Below are 18,834 nucleotides of genomic sequence, written 5' to 3'. Positions count from 1 at the left end.
TAAGAGGTACAAACTATTAGATATAAAACAAGCTAAAAGGATATATTACATAACACAGAACATCGTCAATATTTTATAGTAACTATAAAAGGAGTATAACTTTTAAAAATTGTGAATCACTACATTGTACACCCATAAGTTATATAATGTTGCACATTAACTATACTTCAGTAAAAAAAATATTGTACCACCACATAAAATGAAACTTATGAAATGTGTCTTTCTGGAATTTTCAGACCATGGTTGACTGGGTGACTGAAGCTGCAGATCAGAGGACTAGTGTATTACTTTATTACATGCTGGCCCTTGAGTCCACGTCTCGAACATTCTGTGAGGCAAGACAGGAAGCAGACATACAGCTCTTCTGCTGCACATCCCACACAATGGCTGTCTTGAGGAAAAGCAACTATGCCGTTAAACTGTGGGCTGCACTAGCTGCTTTTTCACGGAGCGCCATTTTTACTTCAAAGAGTGTCTGACAAATAATGGTTATTCAGACATGAGAATTTATTTGGCAGACATTTTCTAAAAAAATGAACAAAGTAAGCCTGTCACTTCAAGGAAAACAACTGACATTATTTGTTGCCAAAGCTAAAACCTGAGCTTTTAACTGAAAATTAGAATTTCGGGAAACTTGTATTTATCATCATAAGTGGTAAATACGTTAATGATTTTCCCCAATACTTTAATGATATTTTTCAAGAGTGATGATAATAATGAGTGTGAATTTTGGGTATTGTATAGTGATGTATGTTAACAGCTGGAATATCTGCATAACTCAGCAAACCAGTATTTTTCAAATGATCAATGCATGATGATACAAAATCATGCACAGTTAAAATTCATTCACACTGCCAGACAAATCAATGGATTTTAAGGGAATAGAGTTAAAAAAAAAAAAAAAAAGAAAAGGTCACTGATATGACTTCAGATTCCACACTGCAATTAACCTTTATGGAACTACAACTTCACAAGTTTTAGTATAATAACAAAGAAAAATATCTCTAATGATCAGAAAAGGCTATTTAAAATACTACCCCTAGGGGACGAGAAGTGGGCAAAATGGGTGAAGAGGGTCAAAAGGTACATATTTTCAGTTATAAAGTGAATAAGTCCTGGCGATGTAATTTAAAGCAAAGTGACTAGAGATCTCTTCAAGAAAATTAGAGATATCAAAGGAACATTTCATGCAAAGATAGGCTCGATAAAGGACAGAAATGGTATGGACCTAACAGAAGCAGAAGATATTAAGAAGAGGTGGCAAGAATACACAGAAGAACTGTACAAAAAAGATCTTCATGACCCAGATAATCACGATGGTGTGACCACTCACCTAGAGCCAGACATCCTGGAATGTGAAGTCAACTGGGCCTTAGAAAGCATCACGATGAACAAAGCTAGTGGAGGTGATGGAATTCCAGTTGAGCTATTTCAAATCCTGAAAGATGATGCTGTGAAAGTGCTGCACTCGATATGCCAGCAAATTTGGAAAACTCAGCAGTGGCCACAGGACTGGAAAAGGTCAGTTTTCATTCCAATCCCAAAGAAAGGCAATGCCAAAGAATGCTCAAACTATTGCACAATTGCACTCATCTCATATGCTAGTAAAGTAATGCTCAAAATTCTCCAAGCCAGGCTTCAGCAATACGTGAACCGTGAACTTCCAGATGTTCAAGCTGGTTTTAGAAAAGGCAGAGGAACCAGAGATCAAATTGCCAAAATCCAATGGATCATCGAAAAAGCAAGAGAGTTCCAGAAAAACATCTATTTCTGCTTTATTGACTATGCCAAAGCCTTTGACTGTGTGGATCACAATAAACTGTGGAAAATTCTGAAAGAGATGGGAATACCAGACCATCTGACCTGTCTCTTGAGAAACCTGTATGCAGATCAGGAAGCAACAGTTAGAACTGGACATGGAACAACAGACTGGTTCCAAATAGGAAAAGGAGTACGTCAAGGCTGTATATTGTCACCCTGCTTATTTAACTTCTATGCAGAGTACATCATGAGAAACGCTGGGCTGGAAGAAACACAAGCTGGAATCAAGATTGCCGGGAGAAATATCAATAACCTCAGATATGCAGATGACACCAACCTTATGGCAGAAAGTGAAGAAGAACTAAAGAGCCTCTTGATGAAAGTGAAAGAGGAGAGTGAAAAAGTTGGCTTAAAGCTCAACGTTCAGAAAACTAAGATCATGGCATCTGGTCCCATCACTTCATGGGAAATAGATGCGGAAACAGTGGAAACAGTGACAGACTTTATTTTTGGGGGCTCCAAAATCACTGCTGATGGTGATTGTAGCCATGAAATTAAAAGTCGCTTACTCCTTGGAAGGAAGGTTATGACCAACCTGGATAGCATATTTAAAAGCAGAGACATTACTTTGCCAACAAAAGTCCGTCTAGTCAAGGCTATGGTTTTTCCAGTGGTCATGTATGGATGTGAGAGTTGGACGGTGAAGAAGGCTCAGCGCCGAAGAATTGATGCTTTTGAACTGTGGTGTTGGAGAAGACTCTTGAGAGTCCCTTGGACTGCAAGGAGATCCAATCAATCCATCCTAAAGGAGATCAATCCTGGGTGTTCATTGGAAGGACTGATGTTGAAGCTGAAACTCCAATACTTTGGCCACCTCATGCGAAGAGTTGACTCATTGGAAAAGACCCTAATGCTGGGTAGGATTGGGGGCAGGAGGAGAAGGGGACAACAGAGGATGAGATGGTTGGATGGCATCACCGACTCGATGGACATGGGTTTGGGTAGACTCCGGGAGTTGGCGATGGACAGAGAGGCCTGGCGTCCTGCAATTCATGGGGTCGCAAAGAGTTGGACACGACTGAGCGACTGAACTGAACTGACTAAAGTTAATAATACTATACTGTATATTTGAAAGTAGCTAGCAAAGTGGGTCTTGAAAGTTCTCATCAGAGGAAAAAGATTTTTAGTAACTATTGTATGGTAATAGATGCTCACAGTCTTATTGTGATCATTCTGCAATATATTCAAATCATTATGTTGTACACCTGAAACTAATAGAATGTTACGCTAATCATACCTTAATACAAAAACAGTATTTCTCCCTTTTTGAAATAAATTTTAAAATTGAAGTATAGTGGACCTTGTTCATTTGTAGTGATGCTTCCTAAGGCCCACTTGACGTCGCATTCCAGAATGTCTGGCTCTAGGTGAGTGATCACACCATCGTGATTATCTGGGTCATGAAGATCTTTTTTGTACAGTTCTTCTGTGTATTCTTACCACCTCTTCTTAATATCTTCTGCTTCTGTCAGGTCCATACCGTTCTGTCCTTTACTGAGCCCATCTTTGCATGAAATATTCCCTTGGTATCTCTAATTTTCTTGAAGAGATCTCTAGTCTTCCCCATTCTATTGTTTTCCTCTATTTCTTTGCACTGATCACTGAGGAAGGCTTTATCTCTCCCTGCTATTCTTTGGAACTCTGCATTCAAATGGGTATATCTTTCCTTTTCTCCCTTGCTTTTTGCTTCCCTTCTTTTCATAGCTATTTGTAAGGCTTCCTCAGACAGCCATTTTGCTTTTTTGCATTTCTTTTCTTGGGGATGGTCTTGATCCCTGTCTCCTGTACAATGTCACAAACCTCCGTCCATAGTCCATCAGGCACTCTATCAGATCCAGTCTCTTAAATCTATTTCTCACTTCCACTGTATAATCATTAGGGATTTGATTTAGGTCATAGCTTAATGGTCTAGTGGTTTTCCCTACTTTCTTCAATTTAAGTCTGAATTTGGCAATAAGGAGTTCATGATCTGAGCCACAGTCAGTTCCTGGTCTTGCTTTTGCTGACTGTATAGAGCTTCTCCATCTTTGGCTGCAAAGAATATAATCAATCTGATTTCAGTATTGACCACTTACTTGGTGATGTCCATGTGTAGTCTTCTCTTGTGTTGTTGGAAGAGGGTGTTTGCTGTGACCAGTGCGTTCTCTTGGCAAAACTCTATTGGCCTTTGCCCTGCTTCATTCTATACTCCAAGGCCAAATTTGCCTGTTACTCCAGGTGTTTCTTGACTTCCTACTTTTGCATTCCAGTCCCCTATAATGAAAAGGACATCTTTTTTGGGTGTTAGTTCTAGAAGGTCTTGTAGGTCTTCATAGAACTGTTCAACTTCAGCTTCTTCAGCATTATTGGTCTGGGCATAGGCTTGGATTACCATGATATTGAATGGTTTGCCTCGGAAATGAACAGAGATCATTCTGTCGTTTTTGAGATTGCATCCAAGTACTGCATTTTGGACTCTTTTGTGGACTATGATGGCTACTCCATTTCTTCTAAGGGACTCTTGCCCACAGTAGTAGATATAATGGTCATCTGAGTTAAATTTACCCATTCCAGTCCATTTTAGTTCGCTGATTCCTAGAATGTTGACGTTCACTCTTGCCATCTCCTGTTTGACCACTTCCAATTTGCCTTGATTCCTAACATTCCAGGTTCCTATGCAGTATTGCTCTTTACGGCATCGGACCTTGCTTCCATCACCAGTCACATCCACAACTGGGTGTTGTTGCTTTGGGTCCATTGCTTCATTCTTTCTGGAGTTATTTCTCTACCAATCTCCAGTAGCATATTGGGCACCTACCAACCTGGGGAGTTCATCTTTCAGTGTCCTATCTTTTTGCCTTTTCATACTGTTCATGGGGTTCTCAAGGCAAGAATACTGAAGTGGTTTGCCATTCCCTTCTCCAGTAGACCACATTTTGTCAGAACTCTCCACCACCACCTGTCCGTCTTGGGTGGCCCTACACGGCATTGCTCATAGTTTCATTGAGTTAGACAAGGCTGTGGTCCATGTGATTAGATTCCTTAGTTTTCTGTGATGGTGGTTTCCAGTCTGTCTGTCCTCTGATGGAGAAGGATAAGTGGATTACAGAAGCTTTATGATGGGAGAGACTGACTGAGGTGGAAACTAGGTCTTGTTCTGATTGGTAGGGCCATGCTCAGTAAATCATTAATCCAATTTTCTGTTGATAGGTGGAGCTGTGTTCCCTCCCTGCTATTTACCTGGGGCCAAACTATGGTGGAGGTAATGAAGATAATGGTGACCTCCTTCAAAAGATCCCATGCATGTACTACTACACTCAGTGCCCCCAACCCTGCAGCAGGCCACCACCAATCCACTGGAGACTCCTGGACACTCACAGGCAAGTCTGGGTCAGTCCCTTGTGGGGTCACTGCTCCTTTCTCCTGGGTCCTGTGCACAAAGTTCTGTTTGTGCCCTCCAAGAGTCTATTTCCCAGTCCTGTGTAAGTTCTGGCATCTCTATGGTAGGGTTAATGGTGACCTCCTCCAAGAGGGCTTATGCCATATCCAAGTCTGTTGCACCCAGAGCCCCTGTCCCTGTGGCAGTCCACTGCTGACCTGTACCTCCACAGGAGACGCTCAAACACAGTTCTGTCTCAGTCTCTGTGGGGTCCCTGGGTCCTGGTGTGCACAAGGTTTGTTTGAGCCCTCTTAGTGTCTCTGGCAATGAAAGTGAAAGAGGAGAGTGAAAAAGTTTGCTTAAAGCCCAACATTCAGAAAACTAAGATCATGGCATCTGGCCCCATCACTTCATGGCAAATAGATGGGGAAACAGTGGAAACAGTGGCTGACTTTATTTTTGGGGGCTCCAAAATCACTGCAGATGGTGACTGCAGCCATGAAATTAAAAGACACTTACTCCTTGGCAGGAAAGTTATGACCAACCTAGACAGCATATTAAAATGCACAGATATTATTTTGCCAACAAAGTTTTATCTAGTCAAGGCTATGGTTTTTCCAGGAGTCATGTATGGATGTGAGAGTTGCACTATAAAGAAAGCTGAGTGCTGAAGAATTGATGCTTTTGAACTATGGTGTTGGATAAGACTCCTGAGAGTCCCTTGGACTGCAAAGAGATCCAACCAGTCCATCCTAAAGGTGATCAGTCCTGAGTGTTCATTGGAAGGACTGATGTTGAAGGTGAAACTCCAATACTTTGGCCACCTGATGCGAAGAACTGACTCATTTGAAAAGACCCTGACGCTAGGAAAGATTGAAGTTGGCAGAAGAAGGGGACGACAGAGGATGAGAAGGTTGGATGGCATCACCGACTCAATGGACATGAGTTTGGGTAAACTCCGGGAGTTGATGATGGACAGGGAGGCCTGGTGTGCTGCAGTCCATGGGGCTGCAAAGAGTCGGACACGACTGAGCGACTGAACTGAACTGATAGTGGACTTACAATGTTGTGTTAGTTTTTTGTGTACAGCAAAGTGATTCAGTTATATATACGTGTGTGTGTGTGTGTGTATGCATGTGCTCAGTCACTAAGTCATGTCCAACTCTGCAAACTGATTGACTGTAGCCTGCCAGGCACCTCTGTCCATGGAATTTCCTAGGCAAAAACAATGGAGTGGGTTGCCATGCCCTCTTCAAAGGGATCTTCCGGACCCAGGGACTGAACCTGGGTCTTCTGTGTCTAATGCACTGAAGGTGGATTCTTTACCCATTAAGCCACCAGGGAAGTCCCAGTATATACCTTTGCAGATAATTTTCCATTACAGGTTATTATAAGATACTGATTATGATTCCGTGTGCTAAACAGTTATTCCTTTTTTATTTACATCTCTGTGCCAGGCCAGATTTTCTTCAGACTTAAACCAAAATAACGTAACACATCAGACTGAAGGCTGAAGCAGATGTGAGAGTCAAACTAGTTCTATCAGACACTAAAAAGATCTGCAAAAATGAAAACCAATGACATTCTTTTTTCTCTCACTAAATTTTGTTCTGGAAAATGACTATTTTCATAAAAATATGCTATTTATATTCCCATAATAAGCTTATTATTGTTATTTTTAATAAGCTAAATAAACATTAAAATTTCCTACACTGTAATTTCTCATACAATAAACCAATAGCTAAAACCCACATAACAAAATTTCTTTGCAGTCCTCAGTAATTTGCAAGCACTGAGAAGGGGTCTTTAGACCAAGGAGTTTGAGAATTTCTTCTCTCGTACCTCTCATCTACTTGTTTTATATAATTTTGTTTAGGCCGTAAGTTTTCAGCATCAAATCTGGAGTAGGCTAAGGTATGTCAATAGAGGAGTATTTTTATTTTTATAACTATCATAAAAGCATTAATGATTATTAGAGAAAATTTGGAAACAGAAATGTGAAAAACAAAACTCATGAGTTGCCAGGAAGTTAATTTTTACTTATCACCCAACACCCAATCCTTCTATGTGTTTTATCTTACAGAAATTCTCACACAAATGCACACCCAGCCATCTCAGTGGAAGGCAGTGCCATCCTTCCAGTACGGTGCTTCATCCTTTTCTCCTACCCACGTCTAGTCCCACAGCAAATCCTGAGGCTCTGCCTTCATAGTATATGTCTAGAATCCCCCTTCCTTACCACCGCTTCTGCCATCACAGATCCAAACCATCACATCTCTCATCTGGACGGTCACAACTAGCTCCCAACTGATCTCCCTGCCCCTGCCAGCAATACACAGGCCACAGTGATTCTGAGACGACTCCCCATTCCACTTTGTAAAAGTTCACATCCTTACTGGGACATCCAGGCCCTGTGCAACCCGCCTCATGCCCCTTCCTCACTCTCTCACACCAGGTCTCACTGCTCTCCCTCAAGACCGCTCCTTGGGCCCCACTGGCCTCTCAGCCATTTCTCAGTGGAAGAGGTGGGCTCCAGCTTCATGGCCTTGTCCTTCCTGCGTCCTGTCCCCATCAGACATCCCTCTTTTTTTTTGGTTGCCCTCCCTCCCCTTTTTTCCTTTGCCCACATTTTTTTTTTTTTTTTAGCCATGAGGCTTGCAGGATCTTAGTTCCCCACCAGGGATTGAAACCAGGCCCTTGGCAATGAGAGCACAGAGTCCTAACCACTGGACCGCCGGAAAATCCCCCAGACATCACTCTTGACTTGCCCCTCCAATAGAAAGTAGCCTTCTGGGTGAGGCCTTCCCTGCTACCCTCTTTACCATCCCCTTAACTGCAACATTTCACAGATCCTTCCCCTGATGACTTTTTTTCTGCGGCGCACCTATCATTACCGAACATGCTGTACTCTGTTGTCTTCTTTGTCTTGTCACTGTTCCACCCCATAACATAAGCTCCATAGAAGCAGGGACATTGTTCTGTTCACTGCTGTATCCTCAGCCCCTGGAACGGTGACCAGCAGATGGCAGATAGATACTCAATAAACATTTGTTAAATTATATGCCATGTATAACAAATGTGACATTTGTTAAATAACAACAAAGCTGTTTTTTTTAACAAGAACCCAAATGTCAGTAGGAAATCAGTTAAATATAACTATCTCATACAATGGCATACTGGATAACCATTTAAAATAAGGAGCTAGATCCGAACGTTTAATATGGAATGATGTACAATGAAAAAAGCAAGTTGCAGAACCGTATGTAGTTACACATAATTGTCGGCAATCAATCAGTCAAATTGTTCCCCAACTCAGCCTTCTTGTTCTCTTAACAGTTTGACCATCTCAGAATTTCCTAGGAACACCTGAAGTTTCCTCATCTTTCCCATTCAGTAAATAAGAGAGTCCCTATTCTTCTTTGCTGGGCTTCCCAGGTGCTCAGTGGTAAAGAATCCACTTGTCAATGCAGGAGGCCCAAGTTCGATCCCTGGGTCAGGAAGATCCCCTGGAGAAGGAAATGGCAACCCACTCCAGTATTCCTGCCTGGGAAATCCTATGCACAGAGGAGCCTGGCGGGCTACATACAGTCCAGGGGTCCCAAAAGAGTCACGCACAACTTAGTGACTAAACAAAAACAACAACACTTCCCTACTGATCTCTCCTGCCCCAGGCAGCCTGGGCACACTTTCCCACAGGCTGGGGTCTCCCTCTCAGTCTCTAACATGTTCATATCTCTCTTCTGCCTCACCTAATACCAGCTTCCTTCCTTTCAAGTCACCATTTTCTTCAGCTGTCAAATCACAATTCAAACATAATTTTTTTCAAGAAAACTTCTTGGTAACAACACGTGAAACTTCAGATCAATGCCAGTCCCCCACCTCAAATCTACATACAGTACTGCAGCATGTTAGAGTTTTTGTCCAAGAATGTTAGACAATTAATTCTAACAATGAAATGCCTTGACAATTTTAATTTGTCTTATATGAAGCTAATGAAAATGACTTGCCATTTTACAAAACTTTAAACAGAGCCCTTAGTTCTGAAATTGTAAATGTAATGCTATGGCACATTATTACATTTAATATTATGCTTAGTCACTCAGTCGTGTCTGACTCTGTGTGACCTCATGGACTCTAGCCCACAAGGCTCCCCTGTCCATGGGATTCTCCAGGCAATAATACTGGAGTGAGTTGCCATGCCCTTCTCCAGGGGATCTTTCCAACCCAGGGATCGAACCCAGGTCTCCCACAATGCAGGCGAATTCTTCTCCATCTGAGCCACCAGGGAAGCCCATTACATTTAATATTAAACCTCCCAGAATTCACAGGTGTGTTGCTGCCAAATGCTGTGCTGTTGTGTCATTCAATTACCACTAGGGGGCAGAATTTAACAGCAAACGATTCCAATACCGAAGAGCCTGACCTCCCATTAGCGGGTTGAAAAGGTACTGGAACCCCATAGCTGATAACAATACCCCAGAGGTCAGAGCATGTAGGTTGCCAGAACTACACTTTTAAACAGTGTATAGTAGTAGTAGTAGTGCAGGTGGCTCAGTCGTGTCTGACTCTTTGCAACCCCATGGACGTAGCCTGCAGGCTCCTCTGTCCAAAGAATTTCCCAGGCAAGAATACCAGAGGGAGTTGCCATTTCCTTCTCCAGGGGATCTTTCCGACCCAGAGGTCAAACCCAGGTCTCCTTCATTGCAGGCAGATTCTTTATCATCTGAGCAACCAGGGAAGCCCTCTTTACCATACACTTCTGCCTAAATGTGTGAGTATTTATGGTGCAACTGTGACCCCGAAGTTTTTATCCTATACTATGTTGGCAAGAGCAGAGAGGTTAGGTGTGGGAACCTCCTTGCTCTCATGAAATAAAATCACTGAAGAATTTCTGAAAAAATTTTAGAGCTGTGAGTGCCACTTATTCTGGGAAACTTAGAGATCTTTGGAACAACCTCGATGCCTCTCCCCTCAATTTAAATGCCCTTCCTATCTGGTTGAATAGGATCATCAGTCAGCCAGTCAGTTGCTAAATGTTTATTAAGAGGACAAGAAAGGGTCCTTGCCCTGAGAACTCACAGTTCTGAGTTCTGAGGAGTTGGTTGTTGTTGTTAACAGAACTATAGAATTTGGCACAAGTGCTATGAGAATAACAGAGTAGTAAGACAATGACTGGAGAGTTGCTTTTAGCAGGTCGGGCAGGGGAGGTCTCTCTGAGGCAGTGAAATCTGAGTGGGGGTGCACCAGGTACATGAGAAGCAGGGTGACAGTTACAAAACCAGCATTTCCTGAGTGTTATCTCCATGGCAGGCACCGCGCTAACAATTTTGTGAGCATTAACTCATTCAAGCCCTACTTCTCCCATTTACTGTTAAGGAAATTGAGCTCCAGAGAATTTTAGGAACTTGCCCCAAAGTCACACAATCATGAAGAAATGGCTAAGATGAGGCTGTGTATCTGTATTAGTTTCCTAGGGTTGCTGTAACAAGTTACCACAAACTTGATGGCTTTAAAATAGAAACGTATTCTCTGACAGTTCAGGTGGCTAGGAGTCCAAAATCAAGGACACGCTCTCTGAAGGCTCTAAGGTGGGATCCTTCCTTGCCTCTTCCTACCCTCTGGGGGCTGCTGGCAATCCTAGGTGTTCCTAAGCCTGTGCACACATCAGCCCCAATCTCTCTGTCTCTGTCATCGCTTGGCATGCTCCCTGTGTGTCCAAACTCCCCTCTTCTTATAAGACACCAGTCATTGGATTGTTGTTTAGTTGTTAAGTTGTGTCTAACTCTTGTGACCCCATGGACTGTAGCCCACCAGGCTCCTCTATCCATGGGATTTCACAGGCAAGAATACTACCATGGGTTGCAATTTCCTTCTCCAGGGGATCTTTCCCAGCCCAGTGATTGAAACTGCAACTCCTGCTTGGCAGGCAGATTCTTTACCACTGAGCCACCTGGGAAGCCCAGTCATTGGATAGGCTTACCCTAACCCAGCACAACCTCATCTTAATTTGATCATATCTGCAATGATCTTCTTTCCAAATGCAGTCACTTTCACAGGTACTGGTGTGTTAGGACAGATGTCTTAGGACTTCAGCACATCTTTTGGGGGTACACACTTCAACTTATGACAGCAATCTAGCACCCTCTTCAAACCATTCAGCTGTTCTACCACAAAAGAACCTTCCAGGCTAAGGAAAGGCAAAGAACCAGGGCAGCAGGAAAAGCCAGCATGGAAAAGTTTGTGAGCAAGGTGGATGGCAGGAGATGAGGTTAGAGATAGACAGGCCACAAGGGGAGAGCCGTGAAGCCCAGTTATAAAGCTGCTTCTGGTCAGAGGCCATGGCTTCAATCCTTGCTTACATGTTAGTTCTCATCTCTTCACTGCCTCTCTGACTGATTGGCATCTCAGAAGAGTCCTCTTTCTTCAGCCAAGGATGAAGGCTATAGCACAGAACAAGAATGTGAACCTGCCACATCCCACTTACAGGCCAGACCAGGCTCCCTCGAGCACCTCCAGAGGGCAGCCCAGGCTTCGACCTTGATTCAAACCATCAAGTTCACGAGTGTAGGAAGAATTCGCTTCTGACCTGGGACACTGACAAAATACATCTCAGGCTGTCCTGGCAGAGCAATGTCTGGCCTGAGGAGTTATCCACACAAGCCCCAGGCAAGAGCAGTCAGGACTCTAGCTGTTTCTACACACCTGCTCACCCAGCAGAGCTGAAGATGCTAACGTGACAGGAGAGATGCTGCTGCTCTGAGCAGACGGGTCTACCTGATAAGATGCCGAAATACGTCCAGACCGTGCAGGGTTGCAACAGCATCATCTCTGAGATTGTGCAAGATCACACAATTTGCACAAGGACTCACTGCTGTGTCATCAGGCAAGGTCAAGGTGATGTTGATGACCCATGACTGCATCATGGAAGTGTTGGCATGAAAAGATGAGATTTTTGTTCAAAGCCTGAAACATATTGTTCAGAAGTGAAACAAGGATAGTGTATGTGTATAGAGCCTAGAGGAGGGGTCCGCAAACCTTTTCTGTCAAGGTCCAGATAGTAAATAGTTCAGCTTTGCTACCTGTTCTGTAACAACTACTCAACTCCACCCTCATAGTGAGAAAGTGGTGATGTGTCAATGAATGGATGTGGCTGTGTTTCAGTAAAATTTATGCATACTGAAATTTGAATTTTACAACTTTTACATTAAAAAAAAAAAACAACCAGGTAGAAACATAAAATCTATTTTTAGCTTGTGGACTAAAGCAATAGACAGCAGGCTAGACTTGGTCCCAGGCTGTAGTTTGCTGACTGTCCCCTGCACACCCCCGCTGCCCCACCCCCAAGGCTAATGATATCCCCAGATGCTTAACTTAACATCATTGTGGTAACATGGTCTTCAATTGGAAATCTCCCTTCCGCCTCTAAAATCCTTACTGACTTCTGGCAACATGTCAGGCACTGTGTGAACTCTGGATTTCCCCCTGGCTGCTACTTCATCACCACTCCCATTTAAGTCCTGCCAGGAACTGTCAACTCACCTCATACAATGACTCTTAATTCTATCTCTAAAAGGCCTCCAGTACCTGCCCTGACCTTCCATTCCCACTGTCACTATCCCAGGTTAAGTTTTTTTTTGGGGGGGGGGGTATATTCCTCTTTCAAATTTACTTATTTTAATTGGAGGATCATTTATTTTCAATATTGTGATGGTTTTTGCCATATATCAACATGAATTGGCCACGGTACACATATATCCTCTCCATTCAGGTTAGGCTCTTGATGACACTTTCCTCCTACCCAGCCTGACTTGACTGAACAATTACTAACACACAGAATCTGCCCCCAAACTATCTGGTGAATGAACCAAAGCAGTAAAATATCCCCAAGCTCGGCACTCTCTCCATCTGGTCAGCAGTCTGATGTGGCCCATCTCAAAACCAAAAATCTCCCCTAGTGAGATAGCAGTACTTAAGGCTTCAGTTTGCTTTTTTAAAGTCAGGCTCAGTGAGGTATAATTTGCAAATAGTAAAAGTCACCTGTATAGTTCTGTGAGATGTGAAATGACCCCAGTCAAAGTATTTCTATCATTCCCCCAAAGTTGCCTTATTTCCTTCTGCAGTCAACCCCTCCCCCTACCCCTTCAACCACTGATCTGTTTTCGGTACTGTAAGGTTTTATCTGCATCCAACGGCCCATTCCTTCTTAATGCTGAAGAGGATGTCACCGTGTGGGTCTGCAGTTTATCCGCTCAGCAGCCAAAGGACACTGGTGCTGTTTTCAGTTTTTGTCAGTTAGAAATAATGTCACTACACACACTTACATATAGATTTCTAAACAGACATATGTTTTCATGATGAGGTTTCACTTTTTATAAATGGCCACATTTTCACAGACCTGCAGGATAGGATTCCATGGAATGAAAGAATATCCTCCATGCCTATTCTTCTCACCCTGCCTCAGCAGTCTTTTAAAACTGTAGTAACATTAAGCCTCCCAGGAATATTCGTAGAGAAGGTTTTTGGGGTGGAGTGGGAGGAGCTGGATGGGAGCTGTCTTTCCTTGCTCCCAAGATGAGCCCCAGGGCTGTTTCCCATTTACTGCTGGCAGTGTTTGATCTTCTGGTCCATGGGGCCGGCACTGGCTCTCTGGACGTGCACACTCAGGCAAAAACCTGCAGAGCCAGCCAATCGGGCCATTATTTGGTTCATACAACTTGTTAAAATCTCACGGAATGTACAGCGTGCCATTGTTTTTGTAAGTCCCTTTCATGACTTTGTGAGCTGGCTAATTCAGAGCAGACTGGCCTGATTTCCCCTGCTGGAAGAAAAGACCTTCCTCAAAGACAGCTATTTAACCGTGACCATGGCTGCAACCATCTTGAGCACAAAGCGGGGATGGGGGCTGCAGCCTTGCCGCCCCTGCCCCCACCGAGGCCCCCACAGCCCAGGGCACTTATTCTTGGCGCTGGAATTCACATAATTACTCCTCTTTTAATCTGCTGGGTGACCTAATGTAGCCCCGGCCAGCCAGCCGACTGCAGGAAATGGTCTTGTGAGATCTGAGCCTTGGGCAGACTGTCAAGTCTGTAAGCCCCTCTCAGAAAGAGCATTTTGGAGCATTAACCCCATAAAGGACGAGGCTCCAAGTGGCTCTAGGCTCCTAAGTAGCCAGTGCACACCCAGAGGAAGAAGTCCAAGGGCTCCAGTCTCCTCTCCAGGGTAAGGCTCCAGTCCGGGCCCTTCATCTAACCTGCAAAGCAAGCTCAGAAACTGCAGCTCGTCTTAGAAAAGCTCACAAGTGGCAAGAGTCCACCAGGGCTGACAACAAAAGAAAAGGCTATTCATTCACTAGGGAGCTCATGGGAACAAAAGGCCACACTCTGTCCTGACACTTGCTAACGGTGGAATCAGGAGAGCTGTTTGGTCCGCAGACACTGTGCTATTTACAACCTGGCCTTGCCTATATAACCTTGGTTAATTTGAGAAAACAGTCTCCCCAATGTCTTCCCTACTATGCTATTATTATATTTATTTTCCAATTTGTCTTTCTTAAGGACAATTTATTTTAAAACAAAAAATCTATAATAAACATTTCTTCTAAAAGGAAAATCACAAATCTATAATGAACATTTCTTCTTAAAAAAAAAAAAAAAATCACCCAGCTCTGCTGTAGCTAATCAGTTCCTTTCCTAAAAATATATACTTTTAAGTCTCTCTCAGAAAAGAGACTCTATTAATATAACTGTAAGGCTATGTGTGAAGAAGCTAGAAAGAATTAGAATCCTCAGTCTAAAAGGAAGAAAAGTATAAAGGGAGAAAAGATAGGAAATACTATAAACTGATAAAACTTAGTGGATGTGAGTGTGGGGGGGGGGGCAACTCCTGAAGTTAAAGAAGAAGCCCCAGGAAAATATGAAAAGAATGATAAAGAGTGAAAACGGAAGCAGGTTTCACAGGTTCAAGAAGGGGTTACAGAAGCGAAAGTGTATGGATTATAATAGCAAACGCAGGAGTGTCGGGGGAAATCTCCAATCTTTTTGAGGTGATATGATGGGTGGACCATTATTATCTGTCACATCCTTGGTCTTAATGTCGGAGACACGACATGAAATGTCACCCTTGTTCCAACTGATGTGGCAGTTTTATGATCAAGAGTGACAGGTTAAGAAACCCTCACCAAAACCCTTCCCCCTCCAGCTCGCCATAGGCTTTACTGTTGTTGGTCATTCACCCAGTGGTGTCTGACTCCTTGCGACCCCACAGACACCAGGCCTCCCCTTCCCTCACCATCTCCTGGAGTTTGCCCAAGTTCATGTTCATTCCATCGGTTCCAGTCATCTCATCCTCTGACGCCCTCTTCTCCTTCTGCCCTCAATCTTTCTCAGCATCAGGGACTTTCCCAATGAGTCGTCTGTTCGCATCAGATGACCAAAATACTGGAGCTTCAGCTTCAGCATCAGTTCAGGGTTGATCTCCCTAAGATGACTGGTTTGATCTTGCTGTCCCCAAGGGACTTTCAGGTCTTCTCCAGCACCATAGTTGGAAGGCATCAATTCTTTGACATTCTGCCTTCTTTATGGTCTAGCTCTCACAACCATACATGACCACTGAGAAGACCATAGCCTTGACTATACGGACCTTTGTCGGCAGAGTAATGTCTCTGCTTTTCAACACACTGTCTAGGTTTGTCATTGCTTTCCTGCCAAGAAACAATCGTCCTCTGATTTCATGGCTGCAGTCACAGTCCACAGTGATTTTGGAGCCCAAGAAGAGACAATCTGTCACTATTTCCACCTTTCCCCTTCTATGTGCTGTGCAGTAATGGGGCCGGATGCCATGATCTTAGTTTTATTAATATTTAGTCTTAAACTGGCTCTTTCACACTCCTCCTTCACTCTCATCAAGAGGCTCTTTAGTTTCTCATAGTTTTCTGCCATTAGAGGGCTATCATCTGTATCAGTTCAGTTTGCTTCAGCCGCTCAGTCGTGTCCCACTCTTTGTGACCCCATGGACTGCAGCACGCCAGGCTTCCCTGTCCAACACCAACTCCTGGTGCCTGCTCAAACTCATGTCCTTTGAGTCAGTGATGTCATCCAACCATCTTATCCTCTGTTGTCCTCTTCTCCTCCTGCCTTCAATCTTTCCCAGCATGAGGGTCTTTTCCAAGAGTCAGTTGTTTGCATCAGGAGGCCAAAGTATTGGAGTTTCAGCTTCAGCATCAGTCCTTCCAATGAACACCCAGGACTGATTTCCTTTAGGATGAACTGGTTGGATCTCCTTGCTGTCCAAGGGACTCTCAAGAGTCTTCTCCAACACCACAGTTCAAAAGCATCAATTCTTCGGCACTCAGCTTTTTTATAGTTCAACTCTCACATCCATAGATGACTATCGGAAAAACCATAGGTTTGACTAGATGAACTTTTGTTGGCAAAGTAATGTCTCTGCTTTTGAATATGCTGTCTAGGTGGGTCATAGCATTTCTTCCAAGGAGCAAGCATCTTTTAAGTTCATGGCTGCAGTCACCATCTGCAGTGATTTTGGAGCCCAAGTAAATAAAGTCTGTCACTGTTTCCATTGTTTCCCCATCTATCTGCCATGAAGTGATGGGACTAGATACCATGATCTTTGATTTTTTGAATGCTGAGTTTTAAGCCAGCGTTTTCATTCTTCTCCTTCATCAAGAGGCTCTTTAGTTCCTGTTCACTTTCTGCCATAAGGGCGGTATCATCTGTATATCTGAGGTTATTGATATTTCTCCTGGCAATCTTGATTCCAGCTTGTGCTTCATCCAGCCTGGCATTTTACATGATGTACTCTGCATATAAGTTAAATAAGCAGGGTGACAATATACAGGCTTGACATACTCCTTTCCCAATCTGGAACCAGTCCATTGTTCCATGTCTGGTTCTAACTGTTGCTTCTTGACCTGCATACAGATTTCTCAGGAGGAAGGTAAAATGTTCTGGTATTTTCATCTCTTGAAGAATTTTCCACAGTTTGTTGTGATCCACACAGTCAAAGACTTTGGCGTAGTCAATAAAGCAGAAATAGATGTTTTTCTGGAATTCTTTTGCTTTTTCAGTGATCCAATGGATGTTGGCAGTTTGATCTCTGGCTCCTCTACCTTTTATAAATCTAACTTGAACATCTGGAAGTTCTTGGTTCACGTACTGTTGGAGCCTAGCTTGGAGAATTTTGAGCATAACATTGCTACCATGTGAGATGAGTGCAATTGTGCGGTTGTTTGAACAGTCTTTGGCATCATCCGCATATCTGTGGTTACTGATTTCCTCCTGCCTATCTTGATTCCAGCTTGTAACTCATTGAGCCCAGCATTTCTCATGAAGTGCTCAGTGTATAGTATAGGCTAAACAAACAGGGTGACAGCAGACAATCCTGTCATACTCCTTTCTCGATCTTGAACCAATCCATTGTCCCATACAGGTTTCTAACTGTTGCTTTTTGACCCGTAAACAGGTTTCTCAGGAGACAGCTAAGATGGTCTGGTATTTCCATCTCTTTAAGAGCTTTCCACAGTTTGTCATGATACATGCAGTCAAAAGCTTAGCATAGCCGAGGAAACAGAGATAGTTGTTTTTCTGAAATTCCCTTGCTTTCTCTATAATCCAGCGAATGATGGCAATTTGATCTCTAGTTGCTCTTCCTATTCTAAACCCAGCTTTGACATCTGGAAGTTCTTGGTTAGCATAATGCTTAAGCTTAGCATGCAAGATTTCAAGCATGACCTCACTAACATGGGCGATGAGTGCAATTGTCCAATGATTAGCACATTCTTTGGTACTACCCTTCTTGGAAATTAGGATGAGGACTGACCTCTTCCAATCTTGCAGCCATTGCTGGGTATTCCAGATTTGCTGACATAATGAACGCAAAACCTTGATGGCATCATCCTTTAGGGATCTGAATAGTTCTGCTGTAATTTCATTGCATCCACTAGCTTTATTAAAGCAATGCTTCTTAAGGCCCACTTGACTTTGCACTCCAGAATGTCTGGCTCTGGGTAACTACACCATTGTAGTAATCCAGTTCATTAAGATCTTTTTTTTTTTTAAATACAGTTCTTCCATCACAGGCCTAGGGGATCCTGAAAGTGTGGAACTAGAAGAGACACTGGCTCATCCCCTGGTTTTCTAGTTGTGGAGAAAATGGAACTAATCTTGGGTGGCCTCAGTCTGCAGTGGCTTGAAGCAGGCTTCTGGTTCCTGGCTAGAAACTGAAGTCAGGACACGGCAGTGAGAGCGTTGAATCCCAGCCTCTAGACCACCAGGGATAGTGGCCAGTGACAAGGCCCTGGCCTGTCGGCTTTGTAGAAATGAATTTCCACAGAGAGATGGAAAGTAGTAAAACAAGTAAAATGTTTATTAGTAGGAAAAGGTATGTGTGAATAGACTCACATGGGTGGACTCAGATAGAGTTGCACCCTTGTGGTGGTTTGAATCACTTATATGGGGCATTTCTGCCAGGTTTCCTTCGGCCAGTCATCTAGCTTTGCCTGGTTCTGAGTCCGTATTTGGTTTATCTTGGGGTCTCCTCCTGTGTGTGCGCATCTCTTAGCCAAAGTGGATTCTAAAGAAGAGGCCTTATGGGTAGGTTGACATCACCTACTATGGTATGATACCCCTTTCTTTTTGACC

At 43.4% G+C, this 18,834-nt stretch overlaps 1 protein-coding gene and 1 long non-coding RNA gene across 6 annotated transcripts in view; both read right to left on the bottom strand.

Moving 5' to 3' along the window:
- The window catches only part of BCAR3 (BCAR3 adaptor protein, NSP family member), a 130,604-nt gene that overhangs the window by 67,959 nt on the left and 43,811 nt on the right, over positions 1 to 18,834 (bottom strand). The window lies entirely within an intron of this gene.
- LOC145504927 (uncharacterized) lies at positions 3,498 to 18,389 on the bottom strand. The gene is made up of 2 exons (XR_014052587.1): positions 16,746 to 18,389; positions 3,498 to 5,656 (listed from the first exon to the last, which is right to left on the bottom strand). It is a non-coding gene; the product is annotated as an uncharacterized LOC145504927 (long non-coding RNA).

The sequence above is a fragment of the Giraffa tippelskirchi genome, chromosome 5, assembly GCF_054371585.1.
Source record: "Giraffa tippelskirchi isolate mGirTip1 chromosome 5, T2T-mGirTip1v1.2.pri, whole genome shotgun sequence".
NCBI classification, from domain to species: domain Eukaryota; kingdom Metazoa; phylum Chordata; class Mammalia; order Artiodactyla; family Giraffidae; genus Giraffa; species Giraffa tippelskirchi.
Note: the sequence above shows the minus strand (reverse complement) of the source record. Positions and strands in the feature narration are given on the sequence as shown.